The following is a 7,933-nucleotide window of genomic DNA, read 5'->3' as shown; positions in this document are numbered from 1 at the left end:
CGAAAACCAACAATTGTTGTAGCAGTTTAGCGATGGTACTCATTGATTGGGCGGTCACCCGGTAAAGTATATACATAGATTGCTTATTTAAATACGTGTGGTATTCCATGATATTACAGGTACATATTGATCCACTGTAACATAGTGTTTAAATTTGAAAGTACTTACGTTCAAAGCTTATTTTTAAATTTCTTAGAAGATATTGTGCGGCTTCAATTAATTGTTTGTTTTTGTAGGTAAGTGAAGGTTTACTTGCCGTATTACTTTCAATTTTACTTCGGCAAATTCGTTACAAACAAACAATGCAAATATAAAAATTTGTTCTTCAATAACAGTCTTATTATACTCTCAGCCATAACATAAATGGAATACTAACTCAAATATTAAATGGAATACTAATTTACCATCATTTGCAATAAAGTCAGAGACATTTGTTGTAAATCCACCTTTAAGTATATCCCCATTCAACGGTATCTTCTGATTTTAGGTATTTTCAAATTCTGCCCTGAATCGCCGGTCGCAGTACGCGTCAATTTCGATGGGATAAAAAATCCAACAAACAATGCAAATTACAAAGTTTTTTCTTTAAACGTAGACTTATTATAACCTCCGCCATAAAATGAATGGAATACTAACTCGACTATTCCATTTATCGACCTTCATTTGTTGTAACATTTGTTGTAACTCTGCCTTTAAGTAAAGCCCCCATTCAACGGTATCTTCTAATTATCGGCATTTCCAAGATTCTACCCTGAATCGCAGTACGCATCAATTTCGAACAGCTGCTTTTTAATATTTCGGGCCCTTCTAGTGTAAATTCTCTCCTCCCAAAAGTTGTTATTATGCGACTTCCCGATTTTAAGAGATCTAAAGAATTAAGACCCATTTTCTATGAGATTATTATTATCGAAGAATTATTGTTCGTCATCTCTGTGTTTTGTTTTTGATACGGGCTCTAAATAAGATAAGAATATGTATGCGAGAGTTACAACGACACTGACAACCATATGGAGAAAATATAATATCATCGGAATTTCCTCTTGGTTTACAATTTTTTATAAAAACTTTGCGTCGAATTGCTAGAACTTATAATCCGTACAATTCCTTTTGTTGCTTTCGTGATGCTATATCCATTGAGGCGTCACTTTGTATATTTGTTATTTGTGTTTACAATGTGATTTCATAAGCAGTTTGGCTATTGTTCGTCTGCCCATAGCGCATGCCATATGCAATGGTTTTGTTTAATACAATCTGAAAGTGCAATCTAGAAGCGGTACATTAAATTGTATGGCCTGCTTTCAAACTTGTATAATTTACCAACTAAATTAGTAGATCGGGAAAGTCATCGCTAAATTCAAACAAAAGTAGTTCCGTAAAGTTGACTAACCGGTTGCTGTATGCATGAATATTAATTCAGCGACTCGTGTTTCCTCTTAAAACAGTATGAAGATGAACAAATTGTCAATTGTAATAGGTTTTTTGACCCCATTTTTATGGATCGAATTCATAACCTTGCACTCCTGCACTGCGACACAGACATTTTTGAAGACGATTTTCATTCTAGGCTTTACTTTAAGTTTTCGTAAACTTGACGAACTTGTGGGCAAAAGCGTTAATTGTTGCCCATGACAATTCTCGGCTTCACGTACACGACCAATTGAAAACTTTGTTCGCTAGATGATATGAATAAGCAAACAAACAATGCAAACATCAACTTTTATTTTTTAATAATAGACTTAACATACACTCTGCAATAAGATGAATGAAATACTTACTTGACCATTTTACTTATCGCCGTTCAACCATATTTGGAGATAAAGTCAAAATTTACAATACTTATGGAAAATTAAATTTGTCTAGACATTTATTGTATATCCACCTTTAGGTATAACTGTTTCTTCTAAATGTCGGTATTTTTAAGATTCTACCTGAGACGCTGTCAATCAAACAAACTCAGATGATTTTTTTAATATTTCGGGTCTTTTTATTAAAAATGTTCTCTTCCCAAAAATTGTTATTATTAACTTCCCGATTTTAAGAGTTCTGAATGTTGAGACTAATTTTTCAATGAGATTATTTGTAATTTTGTATTTCAAGTTCTCTGAAGATATAAACATCTATCAATCTGTTCGGTTATTTTAAGTAAGTATAAGAATAAAAAATTTTTTAAGGATTCATTTTATTTGGACTTCTTTATAACAGGTTCACAATAGCATATTTTATTTAGACATTTTGGCCCTTTGTTTAAGTTACCAGGTAAATCAAAGAAGTATTGTTCATCATTTCCAAGTTTAAGCTTTGATACCGGCTCCAAATAAGATAAGAATATGTGGCGAGAATTACAACGAGACTGACATCCATATGAAGAAAACACAATATCATTTGGAGTTTCCTTATGGTGTAGAATATATTTATAAAAACCTTGCTTCGACTCGCTAGAGCATATAATCCGTAACAATTCCTTATGTTGCTTTCGTGACGCTTTATCCATTGGCGTATCATTTTGGATATTTGTTATTTGTGTTTTACAATGGGATTTTATAAGGAGTTTTGATATTTTTCGTCTGTCCATAGCACATGCAATATGTAAAGGTGTATCTCCGTTATTATTTTGTTTATTACAATCTGAAAATGCAGATAATATTCTAGCAAGTCCTGCGTGTCCGTAGCGATATGCTGTGTGTAGAGGAGTATCCCCATAGTTTAAAAGTAAAATAAGGATTATAATTAGAATTTGATATTATTAGTATTATTGTATTACAAAGCCCAAAATATATAATACCAAATAATTGCGCTGATTTTTAATTTTTGAAGATGACGGAAAAATTCTTGAAAGGAATTTTATAATTCAGTTGTCATTTTTTACAATATGAGGAATTTACATATGTAAACATAAATTTATGTATAGTACTACAAGGTAAAATGGAATATAGTTTCATTCTAGTAGCTGCCTCGGCTGGTAGGTTTCATGAATATGGTCTTTTAAAGTGCGGCTATGAGTTGATGTTGATGACGCTCCGGTTAGAGCATCAATTTTTTTCTAGTGTTCGCATTGTTGTTTTTTGTCATTTTATCGATGATTGTACCAGTTTATTTCGATGATTACGCCAGTTTAAAAGGTTCTTTTCTTTACAACCCACTAAGCAACAAAACGTGTGCTAAGTTATGCAAAATTACCATGACTTTCAAAGTTGTGTCGTTACAATTCCTAGCGTTGTCCAAGCGTATATAAAACTATATTTGAATTAGACATAAGCTTAGCTGAAATAAGCACTAGTTTACAAAACCATTTAATGGAGAACCCAATATATTAATAGTTAAAGTGCAGAGCTTTTAATTAATGACTACTGCAAACAGGTACGCATTTGTAATTAAGATACTTAATTATTAATTATTTTGTTTTCGCTAGGCTTATGGAGCCTGGGCTGTTAGACAACAGGTAGGAGTTTAAGATGTATTGATTTAAACAAAACACCACAGGCGTTAATTCCTCTATTGCGGAAGTATGTCGTATGTTAACAGCAGTGCAATAAGATGATTTATTTCTTGTTAGATTTGCCAAGATTGTGCTGCTATCAATATCTTCTAGATCTATACTTATAAAGTATTATGTTATTATAGGTTTAACGGTTATATAGAATTCCAAAAATGTTTTTATATATTTTCAAAATTTATTTTATTGATTATTCACCGGCTGTCACACAAATTACATCAAAAAATGCTGAACTACATAAAATAAGCAACGTTAACAGCCAAAACTGGTTTGGTGTGACAATGCAAATTGCACATTAAATAGTACTAATTGAGTTTTAAGAGCCAACGCAAATTTACTAACCCCCCAAATGTTTAGGCATAAGCTGTAGTACCCATTACAAACTTCGAATGCGAAATTTGAAAAAGTTCGGGTGAATGATGTCGTTAAAATCCTCAAAATATACGAAGACCTGCGTAGGATTTTTTAGGCATAATCTGCAGTGCTCATTACAAACTTCGAATACGAATTTTGAAACAATTCGGTTGAATGATTCCGCTAAAATCATCACAATACCGAATATAGGGAGGTAACCTATACCATTGGGCCATTTACGAAATTAGCCAGGCACCTGAAAAATACACACGTGTTCATTGTTGTAACCTTCTATCTGAATTCGTTTGAAAGATAGCGCGATTACAACAGACAGAAAGACATACATCGCTAAATCGTCTTAGAATTTTACGCTGATCCAGAATATATATTTTGAGGAGTTAAAATGGAACTAAAACTCATAAAGTACTGAATTAAAGCTTAATATCTAAACTACACTAAACCCAAAAGAAGAATAAATTTAATAAAACAATTTGAAGTAAACTTAATATAAACCTAGAATAAAAATTTGTGTGACCAACAAGAAGTTGCTGTTTCGACAAAATATCAATCACTACAAAAAAGACTTGGCTGTGGTATCGGATTTGCTAGTAGAACTTGAGTCGAACTTGGAGGGTTTCTAGTGCGTATGCTTAATCGCAATTAGTTCGAACTTTGTGAAGAACGGACATACTCTCGAAAGAAAGGCCCTTGTAAGCCATATATGTCTGTGGAGCGTCGCATAAGTGGTGAATGTGTGATAGTGTATATCTACCTTTCCTTTTCACTGCAAATTTCAAATCAATTTCAGAATATGTATACGAGCTCTACCTCGTTAATATAGCTCAATTTAGTAGTTGCATATTGTTCGAAAATCAGACCGAGTTATTAACCCTATTAAAATTGGTTATCATCCGTTCAGATTAAGATACAGCGCCTTGATATGTATATATATAAATTGTAATAGGTAAATTGTACTTTTGAGGCCTTTAATAAACGAGCAAACGCATAATTGCTATACAACTGTATTAAGTTCTCTGCCAAACACGATTATATTGGCTGTTTATTGTTGTAGCAGTTTAGCGATGTTACTCATTGATTGGACGGTCACCCGGTAAGGTATATACACAGATTGCTTATATAAGTACGTGTGGTATTCCATTTTTTATGATGTTACAGGTACATATTGATCTGCGTACTGTATCATAGTATCCACTGTAACATAGTGTTTAAATTTGAAAGTAGTTACGTTGGAAGTTTATTTATATTATTATTTTATTATATATATTATTTAATTTCGTAGAAGATATTGTGCGGTTTCAATTAAGTCAAGGTTTACTTGTCGTATTACTTTCAATTTTACTTCGGCAAAATCGTTACAAACAAACGATGCAAATATAAAAATTTGTTCTTTATTATACTCTCAGCCATAAGATAAATGAAATGGAATACTATACTGCAGTACGCGTCAATTTCGATGGGATAAATAATCCAACAAACAATTACAAAGTTTGTTTTTTAAAAGTAGACTTATTATAGTCTCCGCCATAAAATGAATGGAATACTAACTCGACTATTTATCGACCTTCAATCATCTTTTGAAATAAAGTCAGATACATTTGTTGTAACTCTGCCTTTAAGTAAAGCCCCCATTCAACGGTATCTTCTAATTATCGGCATTTCCAAGATTCTACCCTGAATCGCAGTACGCATCAATTTCGAACAGCTGCTTTTTAATATTTCGGGCCCTTCTAGTGTAACTTCTCTCCTCCTAAAAATTGTTATTATGCGATTTCCCGATTTTAAGAGATCTAAAGAATTAAGACCCATTTTCTATGAGATTATTTGTAATTTTGTATTTCAAGTTCCCTGAAGATATAAACACCTATAAATCTGTTCGGTTATTTAAAGTTTTGAATCAATCTGAAAGTGCAATCTAGAAGCGGTATATTAAATTGTATGGCCTGCTTTCAAACTTGTATAATTTACCATCTAAATTAGTAGATCGGGAAAGTCATCGCTAAATTCAAACAAAAGTAGTTCCAAAAAGTTTCTAGTTGACTAACTGGTCGCTGTATTCATGAATATTAATTCGTCGACTCGTGTTTCCTCCTAAAACAGTATGTAGATGAACAACTTGTCCAATTGTAGTAAGTTTGTTCGCTAGATGATATGAATAAGCAAACAAACAATGCAAACATCAAAGTTTATTTTTTAATAATAGACTTAACATACGCTCTGCAATAAGATGAATGAAATACTTACTTGACCATTTTACTTTTCGACGTTCAACCATATTTGGAGATAAAGTCAAAAGTTACAATACTTATGGAAAATTAAATTTGTCTAGAAATTTGTTGTATGTCCACCTTTAGGTATAACTGTTTCTTCTAAATGTCGGTATTTTTAAGATTCTACCCTGAACCGCTGTCAATCCAACAAAATCAGATGAGTTTTTTAATATTTCGGGTCTTTTTATTAAAAATGTTCTCTTCCCAAAAATTGTTATTATTAACTTCCCGATTTTATGAGTTCTGAATGTTGAGACTAATTTCTCAATGAGATTATGTGTAATTTTGTATTTCAAGTTCTCTGAAGATATAAATATCTATCAATCTGTTCGGTTATTATAAGTAAGTATAAGAATAAATTTTTTTTAAGAATACATTTTATTTGGACTTCTTTATAACAGGTTCACAATAACATACTTTATATAGACATTTTGGCCCTTTGTTTAAGTTACCAGCTAAATCAAAGATGTATTGTTCATCATTTCCAAGTTTTAGTTTTGATAAGATAAGAATATGTGGCGAGAATTACAAGGAGACTAACATCCATATGGAAAAAACACAATATCATTTGGGGTTTCCTTATGGTGTAGAATATATTTATAAAAACCTTGCGTCGACCCGCTAGAGCATATAATCCGTAACAATTCCTTATGTTGCTTTCGTGACGCTATATCCATTGGCGTATCATTTTGGATATTTGTTATTTGTGTTTTACAATGGGATTTTATGAGAAGTTTTGCTATTTTTCGTCTGCCCATAGCGCATGCAATATGTAAAGGTGTGTCTCCGTTATTGTTTTGTTTATTACAATCTGAAAATGCAGATAATAATATTCTAGCAACTCCTGCGTGTCCGTAGCGACATGCTGAGGGGTATCCCCATACTGGAAAAGTAAAATAAGGACTATAATTAGAATTTGATATTATTAGTATTATTGTATTTTATTGCCCAAAATATATTGTACAAAGAAACACTTAAAAGGAATTTTATAATTCAGTTGTCATTTTTTACAATATGAGGAATTTATATATGTAAATATAAAGTTATGTATTGTACTACAAGGTAAAATGGAATATAGTTTCATTCTAGTAGTTGAAATAAAGTCATATACATTTGTTGTAACTCTGCCTTTAAGTAAAGCCCCCATTCAACGGTATCTTCTAATTATCGGCATTTCCAAGATTCTTCCCTGAATCGCAGTACGCATCAATTTCGAACAGCTGCTTTTTAATATTTCGGGCCCTTCTAGTGTAAATTCTCTCCTCCCAAAAATTGTTATTATGCGACTTCCCGATTTTAAGAGATCTAAAGAATGAAGACCCATTTTCTATGAGATTATTTGTAATTTTGTATTTCAAGTTCCCTGAAGATATAAACACCTATAAATCTGTTCGGTTATTTAAAGTTTTGAATCTTGTAAGAATTATCAATATTTAAAGTACAACAAATTTTATTTTTTTTAAAGTTACCTGTTATTTGGTCTTTCGGTCATATTAGATATTTCGGCCTTTTTTTAAGTTACCAGCTAAATCGAAGAAGTATTGTTCGTCATCTCCATGTTTTGTTTTTGATACGGGCTCTAAATAAGATAAGAATATGTATGCGAGAGTTACAACGACACTGACAACCATATGGAGAAAATATAATATCATTCGGAATTTCCTCTTGGTTTACAATTTATTTATAAAAAATTGGCGTCGAATTGCTAGAACTTATAATCCGTACAATTCCTTTTGTTGCTTTCGTGATGCTATATCCATTGAGGCGTCAATTTGTATATTTGTTATTTGTGTTTACA

Source organism: Musca domestica, unplaced genomic scaffold (assembly GCF_030504385.1).
Source record: "Musca domestica strain aabys unplaced genomic scaffold, Musca_domestica.polishedcontigs.V.1.1 31, whole genome shotgun sequence".
NCBI lineage: Eukaryota > Metazoa > Arthropoda > Insecta > Diptera > Muscidae > Musca > Musca domestica.
Note: the sequence above shows the minus strand (reverse complement) of the source record.